General features: G+C 41.8%; 1 protein-coding gene and 1 long non-coding RNA gene across 2 annotated transcripts in view; one reads left to right on the forward strand and one right to left on the reverse strand.

Moving 5' to 3' along the window:
- lysmd4 (LysM, putative peptidoglycan-binding, domain containing 4) overlaps positions 1-7,753 on the reverse strand; it is a 28,131-nt gene extending 20,378 nt beyond the window's left edge. The window contains exon 1 of the mRNA XM_043677535.2: positions 7,571-7,753. The gene's annotated coding sequence lies outside the window, so the exon portion shown is untranslated. The remainder of the gene's footprint in view (positions 1-7,570) is intronic.
- LOC148138637 (uncharacterized) overlaps positions 6,849-13,796 on the forward strand; it is a 166,291-nt gene continuing 159,343 nt past the window's right edge. Inside the window, exons 1-3 of the long non-coding RNA XR_015753846.1 lie at positions 6,849-7,055; positions 10,171-10,253; positions 12,350-12,451. This is a non-coding gene — a long non-coding RNA (uncharacterized LOC148138637). The remainder of the gene's footprint in view (positions 7,056-10,170; positions 10,254-12,349; positions 12,452-13,796) is intronic.

Raw genomic sequence — 13,796 nt, forward strand, 5'->3', positions numbered from 1 at the left:
CCCCAACCTTATCTCATGCCCAGCTTCACCCCTCCTCTTCGCCTCCCTGACCTGCTCTAATCTGTCCATTTTCCCATTCATCTATCTGCTCCACCTTTCCCACTAAACAATCACAATAATCCCCTACCTGCGTTCACCTACCACCATCCTAGCTACCTTCACCCCAGCCTCACCCCCGTTCCTCTATATACTTCTGGACTGCCCCCCTCCCTAGTCCTGATGAAGGGTTTTGGCCTGAAATGTTGACTTTCCTGCTTCTTGGTTGCTGTCTGACCTGCTTTGCTTCTCCAGCTTCACACCTACTAACTCTGAACATTCAGCTGTCAGATTGAGTAAACCCACATTAATAATTAAACTTGACAATCTGGACTTGTGTGTGCTTGCTTAATGTGATTATTATTTAAATGTACAGCTGAGCAGAACAAGGGACACTAGCTCCAGAGATTAATGTAAGAGTGGGCGAGTGTCATGGATGTTACTTGCAACATTGTAGTAAAACATTGCATATAGCATGAACTGCGGATGCTTCTAAAATTGAGGCAGAAGACACTTTATCCTAAATTCAGCTTGCAATCGTTGTAGACATGGATTGCTTAGGGTCAAAATGAATGCAAACAGAATGATATAGGAGAGATGGAAATCACTTTGCTTATAATTGATGTGTAGTTATTTGAGTGTTATCTAATTAATTCCACTTGCCCTACAACCCTACAATTCATTTTGCTTTAAGTACTTAATCATTTGTCCTTTTAATGTAACTGAATCTCCTTCCATCATTCTTCCAGTCAGTGTGTTCTGGATTGCAACTTGGTTTGGAAAATAAGTTTCTCTGGTTCTTTTGCCAATTGCCTTAAACCTTTCTTCTGAACACTGACCGTTCGACCACTAGAAACGATTTCTTTTCACTTACTATATCAAATGATTTTGAACATCTCCACCAACTCTCCTTTAACCCTCATATCTTAAAAGGAGAATAACCCCAACTTTCCCATCCACTCCATTTAAGAGAAATATTTCACTCTTGGTGCCCTATTAGGGCATGCTGCTGCACCCTCTCAAAGAAAGAACAAAGAAACTTTACAGCCCAGGATCAAGCCCTCCAAGCCTGAGCCGATCCAAATCCACTGTCTAAACCTGCCACCCAATTCCTAAGCATCTGTATCCCTCTGCCTCCCACCTACTCATACATCTGTCCAGAAATAAGTTAAATCTACCGTGCCTGCCTCTACTACTTCTGTTGGCAATGCGTTCCAGACACCTACCACCCTCTGTGTAAAGTACTTGCCGCGTGTATCCCCCTTAAACTTTCCACCTCTCACCTGGAAAGCGTGACCTCTCGTTATTGAATACTTCATCCTGTGAAAAAGCTCATCTCTATCGATCCTGTCCATACCGTTCATGATTATGTAGACCTCATTCAGGTCCCCCCTCAATCTCCCTTTTTCTAATGAAAACAATCCTAACCTACTCAACCTCCCTTCATAGCTAGCACCTTCCATACCAGGCAACATCCTCATAAGTCTTCTCTGTACCCTCTCCAAAGCGTCCACATCCTTTTGGTCATGTGGCGACCAGAACTATACACAGTATTCTAAATGCGGCCGAACCAATGTCTTGTACAATTTTAACATGACATGCCAGCTCTTATACTCAATACCCCGTCCGATGAAGGAAAGCATGCCATATGCTTTCTTGACCACTATCCACCTGAGCAGCTATCTTCAGGGTACAATGGACCTGAACTCCCAGATCTCTCTGCTCATCAACTTTTCCCAAGGATCCTCTGTTTACTGTATAATTTGTTTTAGAATTAGACTTCCCAAAATGCATCACCTCACATGTGCCTGGATTGAACTCCATGTGCCACTTCTCCACCCAACTCTCCAGTATATCTATATTCTCCTGTATTCTTTGATAGTCCCCTTTGCTTTCTGCTACTCCACCAATCTTTGTGTCATCTGCAAACTTGCTGATCATACCAAGTGCCTCTTGCAGATCATTTATGTATATCACAAACAACAGTAGCCCCAGCACTGATCCCTGTGGAACACCACTGGTCACCTTTCTCCATTTCGAGAAGCTCCCTTCAAATACTACCGTCTCCTGTTGCTCAACCAGTTCTTTATCCACCTAGCTAGAACACCCTGCACACTCAACTTCACTTTCTCCATTAGTTTACCATGGGAAACTTTATCAAACACCTTACTAAAGTCCATGTATATGTCATCAACAGCCCTTCCTTCATCTATCAACTTGGTCACTTCCTTAAAGAACTCTATTTAGGTGGTAAGGCAAGATCTCCCCCACACAAAACCATGTTGCCTTTCACTGATAAGCCCAGTCTTTTCCAAATATAAATAGATTTTATTCCTCAGTACCTTCTCCAGCAACTTTCCCACCACTGACATCAGGGTCAATGATCTGTAGCAATCCAGAGTAATCCTCTCCTAGGATATTATTCCCAACTTAATGTTGGACAAAACAATACACAATATTCCAGTTGAGGCCAATCCAGGATTTTTGTGAAGGACGAGCCTAAGCTCCTTACTTTTGCGCTCATGCTCTCAATTAACAAATCTAAGGATCAAATGTGCATTTTCCAAACCACCTTTTCAGCAACAAATTGAACATCAACTTTAAAAAAAAAACACATTCATAGGATATGGATATTATTGATTAGTCTAGCTTTTACTAGTGGCGGCGAGCTGCTTTCTTGAACCACTTCAATCCATTTAATTGAGGAAAAGAGTTTTCTACAATTCCGACTGTTTAGGGATGGTCATATTGATGGCAGATGGCTTGGAAAGGAACTTGCAAGTGGTGATGCTCCCATGTAGGTGCTATCCTTGACTTCTAGATGGTATTGGTTGTGGGTTTGGATGGTGTTGTCATTGCAGCCATGGTGAATTTCAGCAGTGCATCTTGCATATGATGCACACTGCAGCGGCAGTGATGATGGTGGTAAAGGCAGTGAATGTTGTGGATGTGGTGCCAATCAAGTGGGCTACTTTATCCTGGGAAGTAACAAGCTTCACAGAATCATACTTGAGTGTTGTTGGAGAGCTGCACTTAATTGCCAACCACCATTCACAACCAGATGTAGCAGGACTGCAGAGTTTAGATCTGGTCCATTGTGGCATCACTTAGCCCTATCTATCACTTGTTGTTTTACATGAAAGTAGTCCTGTGTTATAGCTTCTCCAAGTTGACACCTCATTTTCAGCTATGCCTGGCACTACTCCTGGCATGCCCTTCTCTACTCTTCATTGAGCGAGGATTGTTGCCAAGTCTTATAGATAATGATCACAGTGGAGTATATGCCAGGTCCTGAGGTTGCAGATTGTGTTGCATGTCCAATTCTGGTGCTGCTGATGGCTGACACAACCTCATGCATGCCTAATCTGCCACATCTGTTTGAAATCAATCCCATTTAGCATGCTGGCTGTGTCGCACATCTCATCGCCTGAAGAACTGCGCAGTGGTCACTTCTACGGATACTGGCATGGACAGATACATTTGTGACAGGCAGATTGATGTGGGTGAATTCAGTTTTTTTTTCCCTTGTTGATTCCGTCAGCACCTATTGAATACCCAGTGTAACAGCCTGCCAAACAATGTGTCTTTCAGGACTCAACCAGCTTGGGCAGTAGTGATACTGTCAAGCCATACTTAATCATGGACATTGAAGACTGCATTCTGCCTCTTTGCCACCTATGGTGCTTCTGCTTGATAATATTTGACTTGATTCCATGAGATTTCATATAATTTGGAGGCAATGCTGACGACTCCCTGGAGAAATCACTCCCTACTGTATTCCACTTGTAATGTTAAAGATAAAATTGGACTGTCTCCCTGGATATTAATGTAATATTAAAAGGGTTAAACTGCATTGTCTTTCCCCAGAAGCTAAACATCCTGGAAGTGAGTGGAGATGACATTCATGCAGGAATGCGGATTAGTCCCACTTCATTTAGACAGTCATTTACTACTACAACCCTTCTGGTATTATCAAATTCAACTCTCATTCAGCCCCTTCCATTCTGAAATACTTTCATAGCCATCCCCTAGCCAATCAGGTTCGCTTGCATGATCACCCCCGATACTGAAGCATATCACACCTACATTTTCTGGGAAAGTAGAGGAGCGAGAATCCATTTGCAGGGCTACCCCGAAGCCAGGACATATCACACCTACATTGTCTTGGGGAATCACGGAGTCAGGAAATTGTATGCATAACAATTCCTCAGGATTAGGGCATTTACATCATCTCCGAGGATGACCTCATCCTACCATTGTATCTGATGTAACATGTGATTAGGAGGGTCAGGGGATGGCCAGAATACCTGTAAGCATTACCAACTGACCTGTATAAAGAGTATGAGTTTTCTTTGTTCGGGGCCTCATTTTGACTCAACTTCACACAACTAGAGTGTCAGAGGGGTCAGCTAGCTTGTACAAGCTTTAATAAACTAACTTTCTGCAGACGTTGGTGTCTGCAAATTGCATCACGTATGTGAAATCTCAGCAAAAGAACCTACACACTGTGCTGTCATCTCTGCTGTCTGCGTCTTGCAGTTTGGATAGGACACACTTGGGGATGGTGATGTTGTTGTCTAGGCCATTGCCTGTGAGGTATAACTCGGTGAGTATGATTATGCCAGGCTGTTCCTTGACTAGCCTACAAGACAGCTTTTCCATTCATGGCACTAGCCCCCAGATGTTATTAAAGAGGTCTTCGCAGGGTTGACAAGACTGATTGGAATTTGTCATTTTTGGGTGCTTAGATTGAAGCCTGGTAGTCTGTCGGGTTTCACTGGTTTCTGGATTCCTGAAGAGGGGCTTATGCCCGAAACGTCGATTCTCCTGTTCCCTGGATGCTGCCTGACCTGCTGCGCTTTTCCAGCAACACATTTTCAGCTCTGATCTCCAGTATCTGTAGACCTCACTTTCTCCTGTCTGGTTTCACTGCTGATTTGCGACTTTTTTTTTTAGCAGCCTGATACAATTATGTGGCTTGATAGGCCATTTCAGAGGATAATTAAAATCCAACCACATTGCTGTGGATCTGGAGTTACATGGATGCCAGATCAAGTAAGGACCACAACCTTCCTTCACTAAAGGACATTATGGAACCCATTATTGGATTTTACAACATCCAATAATTGATTCAATCATCATTAGATTATGAATTTTTGATTTCAAAAGGCATATAGATTCCAGCATCTGCTGTTGCATGGATTCAATCACAGTCCTCTCAACATTACCTGGATTTCTAGTCAAGCAACCTGCCACCTTCAAAAGATCTAAGCAACAGAATTAAGGTCAATTCCAATGACATCATGCCAGATAAAGTAATATTTCTTTCATAATTTTATGTACAGCAGGAGGCAAGTACTTTATTGGATAGTCTCAAACTAAAGTTATAAAACATCATTAACATATTGTTTCTATTAAGTGATAAGACTGTGTAAACAACTTCCACATCTTAAAGATTAATACTCAATACATTCCCCAAACAATATAAAGAAGCTGTCCTCAATCGACCCAATCTTGCTTGCTAAATAGCATTGTTCAAAAAAAAATCAAAAAGTATGAAGATACCACAAAGATTTAAGACACATTGACACAGAGCAGATCCCACTTAGTGAAGAAGGGCTTATGACCGAAACGTCAATTCTCCTGCTCCTCGGATGCTGCCTGGCCTGCTGTGTTTTTCCAGCACCACATTTTTCAACCCCACTTAGTGAATGGCAAGGGTTGCAATCACCCAGACCCACAGTGATTCTACTCTAGACAAGTCAAGCCCCATTTTTTGCTGGGATTTTTGAGAGGCTTCAAAAAGTTGACTTAAAAGGGAACAGTAATGACAGTTTAAGTGCACCCTAGGCTATGTTCCCACCAGGCTGCAGGAGTATGCAACTCTGCAGACATGTAAACAACACACATATCTACAATAGAAAAAGACATGGCACAGATTATTTTGGTCAGGCACAGCACAACTAAATTTTAAAGGGATTTTAATCAATCTTGAATGCTTATTATGGGAAGTAGATGATCAGACAATGCAACAGAAACACTTAGGAAATTATATCATGGCTTGAGTTTTTGTTGTGCTTCTGTTGCATTTCCCCAAAAACTTAATCCCTTCAAAAGAACTTCAGTGGCCACCACATCATGAAGTTGCGAAAGGTACTACATACTCGAAGCACTTTCTTTATTTCTAATAGAGTAACACCAAGACAAAGCACCTCATGATATGAAGAAAACAAATAAAACTCAATAGCATTCAAAAGGTAACAAACTACAAGAGTAACATTTAAGCAAACGAATCAATTTACTAGATAACATGACAAAGGTCACATACCAGTAATACTAACTTCTCTATTTTCTCCGAAAGATAAAGCCTGGTCTTAGATACTGTGAATACTTGTCTCCAGTATCATTTAAAGTATTAACATTACTAGGCATTCCTAGTCTTAGAAGTGTTGTCTCAAACAGAAATTTCCCACAAACCAATTTTTCCTTTATTATATATCTAAATAAACCTGTTGGACTATAACCTGGTATTGTGTAACTTTTAACTTTCTCTATTTGGTCGAGTCTTACTCATTCTTTTTGCTAAGAGGTCAAACAGGCAAGTAATCTATTGTCAGTCTCAGGAAGTAAGAATTGAAGACTCAATTTATTATTGTGTTTGTGATAAAACAAATTGCTTTAATAAAGCATCTCTAACTAAGTAAAGCACCCTAGAACATAATCATATAAAAAATGATACAGCCACAGGAGATCGGAGGTATCGATGACTTGACAAAAGAACGGCTTTGAAAAGGGTTTTAAAAGGGCAGGCAGTAGAGTGCTCAACAGTGGGAATTCCAGAGTCTTGATCCAGAATGACACAGCTACCAATGGCACGGTGAAAGAAGTAGAATAAATATTTGTTTGGCTGTACAGAACCAAAACAGAAAGTTAAAGTCAAAGCTTTTCGAAAGTGGGAGCAAAAACAACTCAGGGACTTCCGAGATTGCAGAGACTTCCTCTTAGATGACATAACTGAGGTGAGAAACAATCATTACAGTAAAAATGCACAATGCCAGCCAACCTATAGTTTCCCAACATAAATATCTAGATGGATGCTGGAAATCTGAAATAAAGAAAAACAGAAAATGCTCGGGGTTTTAAGTAAATACAAAATCAGATTAGGCAACATCTATGGAGAGCAAGAGAAACAATTAAAGATTTTCATTCCTCCTCCCCATCCCCTTGCATTTTCTGTTGTTATGACCAATCTATACTATCAGGGTGATGCCTGAAGACACCTACCACCATCCCCCTGCTTATCCGCCACTCTCTGGAAGATGCACATATTTCTTCCCCTGTCTCTTGTTTGACAACACCGTTTGCCTCAGGAGCCCTGACCACATATTCCTGTGAGGGATCTTCACCCACAGTGAGTCAGTTCACACAGGGAGAGGGAGCTGAGTGAAAGGCCTCTCCCCCTCACCCCACAACACAGGGCCCGGCCCCCGGGGGGTACAGGGGAGGGGAGGGGGGCGGCAGCAACAATACTCACCGCAGTCAGACCCTCCATCCAAACCCGGCCACGACGGGCCTTCAGCCCCAACAGCTTTCAGTTGAGGCCTTGTCTTCCCGGCCTTCCAGTCCCGGTTCTCCCTCACTCACTCACTCCAATCGGACCCTGAGCCCCAGCACCGGGTCGCCTCCTCTTCTTACTCTACAAACGTTGTCCCTGCCTCCTGCCTCCCGCCTCCCCCAACTACCCTGCATCCGAACCTGCTGGCTGCCCCCAGGAGGAGCGGGGTGATGGGGAATCCTGACTGACAGTCCTGCTGACCCATGGCAAGTCGTACCGCCGAGTCGGTCATCCAATCGAAAAGGCGGTGGCGGTGCTGGGCGGGGCCGATGCCAGCAAGTTCGGCTGAGGAGGAGGTGGTGGCAGCGGAGGGTCCGCGCATGCGCTGCCTACGTGTTTGATCCCGGGTCCCGGCGGCGCGAGGCACATTACTCGATGCAAAAGCTGCTGTGAGGTGCATGCAACATTTTGAACCACCCCCTCATTTATAAAAGCGAGCCCACTGAGCGGCAGGAATGATTAATAACTACAGGGCTGTCTGATGCCAGGTTCTAATACTCCTCCATGACTCCATCACCTTTCCCAACTAGCCTCTTGCACATGATTAGGTTTCATGGAACTGAGCCCCAAGAATGCAATAAAGAGACCTTGAAGGCTATTGGGGCTGGGTTGGAGAATGAGCAGCTTTGCACTTGCCATCCAGTGTTTTGTTTTGTGTGTGCTGAAAGGTGCATGAGAGACTGTAGAAGGATAGAAAGGTTCCAGCACAGAAGGAAGCAATTCAGCCCATGTTGTCTGCACTGGCTGAATAAACTAGCCACTCATTCTAATCCCACAGTCCAGCACCTGGTCAATAGGCTTGATGGAACTGGCACTTCAGCTGCAGATCCTGGTTGTTTTAACTGAGTTGAGGGTTTCCATCTCAACCACCAAACTGGGCAGAGAATTCCAAACATGCACCACTCGGTTAAAAATACTTTTCCATCAGGTCCCTCTCATCTTTCTACCAATCACCTTCACTGTTCTTCCATTAATTGACCTTGCTACTCAGAAAAATAAGTCTTTTCTGTGCACCCTATTCAAGCTTATAATCTTGTGTATCTCAACTAAGTCACTCCTCAACCTTTTCAGTTCTAAGGAGAACAGACCTAACCCATTAAATATTTCCTCATACCTGAAACTTTCAAGACCTGGCAACATTCTTGTAAATATGGTCTGTACTCTCTTGAGGGCAATTATGTTCATTCTATAATATGTTGGCCAGAACTGTACATCATCATCATTGGTGATCCCTTGCAGATAAGGATGGTTCTCTTGCACTGTCAGGGTGGGTCCATAGGTGACTGTACAGACTGATAAAGCTACCACAGGCTCTGTCCCATTTGGGGCAGGTGGTGGTCAAGAGAAGGGGTAGGTGGGGCAATGGTGTGACTGCTCCTTTTGCTGTTTTTGCCATGCTTCCATTTTTCCCAGAACTGTACACAATACCTAGCTTTGCCCTAACCAGTGTCTTACATAGTTCCAGCACTCCATCATTGCTCTTGCTTTCAATATCTTGCCCAATAAAGGAAAGCATTACTTGTGCCTTCTTTGCCATCGTAACTACCTGTCCTTCCATCTTTAGGGACCTGTAGACATATACTCAATGGTCTTTCATTTCATCTACCCATTGCAATGCTCCTCTTTACAACATAACCCCCCACCCTCCCCAAATATATAACCTTATATTTCTTGTGGAGCTGCTGGTGTTGGACTGGAGTGGACAAGGTCAGAAATCACATGACACCAGGTTATAGTCCAACAGGGTTATTTGAAATCACAAGCTCTTGGAATACTGCTCCTTCATCAAGTGAAGTGAAGCACGCAGGCACAGAATATACATGATGTGGAGGTGCTGGTGTTGGACTGGGATGGACAAAGTTAAAAATCACACAACACCAATTTACAGTCCAATAGGTTTATTTGGGAGTAAAACCTTTTGGAGTACTGCTCCTTCATCGGGTAACTGGTGGGGCAGGATCCTGCTCCATAGCTACCTAATGAAGAAGCAGCGCTCCGAATGCTAGTAATTCCAGATAAACCTGTTGGATTGTAACCTGGTGTTGTGTGATTTTTAACATAATATACAGGTAGAGAGATCAAAAAATTATATAAATGTTGTCAATGGAGCATCAACAGGCTGAGTACTAAGTCTCTGTAGGTGATCAAATGTGTCAGTGTGAGCAAAGTGTCAACAGCTGAATAGCAAGTGAAGAAATGACCTATAATCCAATTAATTGAGGCATGAATGATAATTACAAAAAAAAGAGGTGCTGGAGACAAACTAAACAGTTGGACTAACATGATAGTAACAAGTAATCCAAAACTGTACTGCTAATTAAGATAGACAGATCGTAACAATTTATCAAGGTAATAGTGTCAAACAGGACAATAAGGAAGATTTTACAGATACATAACAGTATGGTGGATGGCATGTAGTGTGACATGAACCCAAGATCACAGTTGAGGTGGTCCTCATGCATGCGGAATTTGGCTATCAGTTTCTGCTTGGTGATTCTTCATTGTTGTGTATATTGAAGGCGCAACAATCACCAGATAGGAATGCTTCCTCCCAGTTGGGGAGAACATCAGAGATCAAGAACATTCAGCCTCCGATCTTCAGGTAAGCGTCCTCCAAGGATGCGTTTGAGATAATTCTCCATGTTGAATTCCGTTTGCCACTTTCCCTTACACTCTACAAAGCTATTGATGTTATACTGCTGCAGTTGACAGCCCATTATTATAATTACACAGTCAATTTATTTGTTATCTACAAATTTCTCAATATGTCTCCCACATTTAAGTCTAAATCATTAATATGCAGCACAAACAGCAAGGAACACAAAACTGGAATGCCAGTGAAAACCATTTTCCATTTGCAAAAACATCTGTCAGCCATAACCTTTTATTTTCTGACATTGAGCCAAATTTGAATCCAACTTGCTACATTCCTTTTTATCCCACAGATTTTTGTTTTTCTTTATCCAGTCTGCCATGCAGGACCTTGTCCTTATTTAAATACCTTTAGACAATCCATGTCGACAACTTCCACTGCACACCCATCAACCATATTCCTTGTTACTTCCTCAATGAAATTTAATGGTTAATAAGATTTGACCTTTGCAACATAGTTGGAGTTCAATGCCCCCCTAATTCTCAATTAATTTTGGGTGCCATGGTGGCTCAATGGTTAGCACTGCTGCCTCACAACGCCAGGGACCTAGGTTCAATTCTCACCTTGGGTGACTGTCTGTGTGGAATTTACACATTCTCCCCTATCAGTGTGGGTTTCCTCCGGGTGCTCTGGTTTCCTCCCACAATCCAAAGATGTGTACATCAGGTGAATTGGCCATGCTAAATTGCCCATAGTGTTAGGTAAATGTAGAGGAATAGGTCTGGGTGGGTTGCTTTTCAGAGGGTCGGTGTGGACTTGTTGAGCCAAAGGGCCTGTTTGCATACTGTAGAAAATCTAATCTTAAAAAAAACTTGCCTTAATGAATCCATGCTGACTACCTCTGATGAATCCTTGCTTTTCTATGTAACAGTTAATTCCATCTCTCAGCATTGATTCCAGTAATTTTCTGCTTTATCCTACTCTGTATGCTTCTGTGTTACGAGAAGAAATCCTTTGATCCTGCCTAGGTTCTGGATAGCAAAGCGATATTGTGCACAAACACAATCAGAATGGAAGGACATGAGAATTAAAAGTGGAGGAAAGTCAAGGAAAAAATTGCTGAGAATGGCATTTGGACATAATGATAATTCCATGAAGGAGGAAGGGCGCTCTGAATTCTTCATTATATTAGATTACCTTCTAGTGACATTATCCTTGACAGTGGGAAACCTTAAGTCTTTTATTATAATGGAAACAGTTATGTTTAAAGAAGCAATATTTGGAACTTGTAACAACTTTACATCATCCATGTACCAGCAATTGTGTATTAATATGATATATTACAGCTGATTTTCAGTGAATTTTGGAATTCAAGGGTTAAAATATTTAGTATATTAACTTTATATTGTATTTAAAATGATTTAGTATTTGTTTATACCTTGTATATGATAAGGACATCCCAAAGAGCTTTATCACTGAAAATCATTAAAAGTATTTGACTACATTCACCTTAAAGATATCAGGGGGATAAACAAGGTGAATATTAGTACACCACTGTAATTAATCACAAACATGAGTACTACATGTAATTTTGAAGAACATATAACTGGTGTTGGTTCACGTTTAATTCTGGATGTTGGCAACATAGTTGGAGTTCAATCACCACCAATTCTCAATTAATCTTTTCTGTAGCACTACAGTTTCATGCATGTTGTAAGCAAATCAGGGAAATTAAACAGATAAATGATAGACAGTGGCCTATTTTCTGCTAGCTCAGCAGCATTTGGCCCAGTTTATGTTTCTGTTGCAAAAAAACCAAGAAAATGCTGGAGAAACTCAGTCACCCTAACTACATGGGCATGAGGACTTTAGCTGTAGAGAGCTGAGATTTTCTGCCCAGGAGGATCTCCAAATTATTGGACGTGTCTGGACTTGATGCCATTTTCTGGTGTTTATTATTATTTTGCAAAAGTTCACTGGTACAGCTTAGGTAACTTGCCAGTTAAAGCTGCTAAATTAGCCTACAGCAGGGGTAACCTGATTGATAATGTTCCAAGCAGAAAACCATTCAACAGTCTTTAACCTGCCGCATCTGTATTTTTCAGGAGTACTTTTCCTGATGAAGGCTCCTGCTCCTCGGATGCTGCCTGACCTGCTGTGTTCCCAGCACCACACCCGCGACATCAGTCTTTAACCGTAAATGATTTGTAAGTGTGTTATTCTCAAAATTGATTCATAGAGACTTATTTCATTTCAATACATCTTTTTTCCCAATGTCTAACAAACCTGTGAAGATTTTGGGAGAGTTGGTAGTGGTTCCGCATGTTTCTAAACTTTAGTAAATTAATTAAAAATCTTGAAAGGTTATGATTTCACATTTAGAAATGTAGAAACAAAGAATCAAGGAGCAGGAGGAGGCCATTCAGTCCTTTGGGCCTGTTCTCCCATTCAATTTTATCACAAATGATCTTTTATTCAATGTCGTATTCCTGTTTTCTCCTCATACCCCTTGATACCTTTAGTATCTAAAAAAAGTATCTGTTTCTTTCTTGAATATATTCAGTGTACTTGGCCTCCACAGCCTTTTGAAGTAGAGAATTCCATGGGTTCACTACCATTTGAGTGAAAAATCTTTTCTTCATCTCAGTCCTAAATGGGCTACCCGATCCCAAGACTGTGTCCCCTGGAAAAATACATTCCCTGCATCTAGACGGTCCAATCCTGTTAGAATTTTATATGTTTCAATCAGATTCACTTTCATCCTCTAAACTGTAATGAATACAGCCAAGATTAGATTGGTGAGTACTGCAGATGCTGGAGTTTAGAGTCAAGATTAGAGTGGTGCTGGAAAAGCACAGCAGGTCAGGCAGCATCCGAGGAACAGAAAAATTGACATTTCGGGCAAAAGCCCTTCACCATTCCTGCTGCCTGACCAGCTGTGCTTTTCCAGCACCACTCTAATCTTGACTCTAAACTCCAGCATCTGCAGTACTCACTTTTGTCTAATCAATATAGGCCTAGTCCAAACAACGTTTCCTCTTAGAATAATCCTGTTAACCCCATTAACAGCCCTGTGAACCCCCACTGCACTCCCTCTATTGGCAAGTATATCCTTTCTTGGGTAAGGAGACCAAATCTGCATGCAATATTCCAGGTTTGTTCTCACTAATGCTCTATCTATCTGCAGTATGCATAGTTTTCATTTAAGAGCTAAGGTAGGCTGATGTAACACTAAAAACATGAACTCAAAAGAATTGTCTGGAGTCCAGTTTAACTTGTACAAACAAGTAGTTCATCAAAAAAAATGAAATAGGTCACGGGCATGTCATAACAGTTTGTATTCACCTCGCAGATTATGTTAATTATAATGTTTTAACATGAATGTGAAGCGTTATGTTTATAACAAACCAAGCATACTTGTTCCTTTTAGCTGTGGTGCTCTTTTTAGCAGCTGGTCACTTATTTCAAGTTTCTGGGATCTCAGACAACTTATAGTTTACACTAGCATTTTCATCCTTGCAAAATATGTGTAAGGATCAGTCGGCATGAGAA

Source organism: Chiloscyllium plagiosum, unplaced genomic scaffold (genome assembly GCF_037043375.1).
Source record: "Chiloscyllium plagiosum isolate Xiang-an unplaced genomic scaffold, Cpla_swu_hap1 HiC_scaffold_39, whole genome shotgun sequence".
NCBI lineage: Eukaryota > Metazoa > Chordata > Chondrichthyes > Orectolobiformes > Hemiscylliidae > Chiloscyllium > Chiloscyllium plagiosum.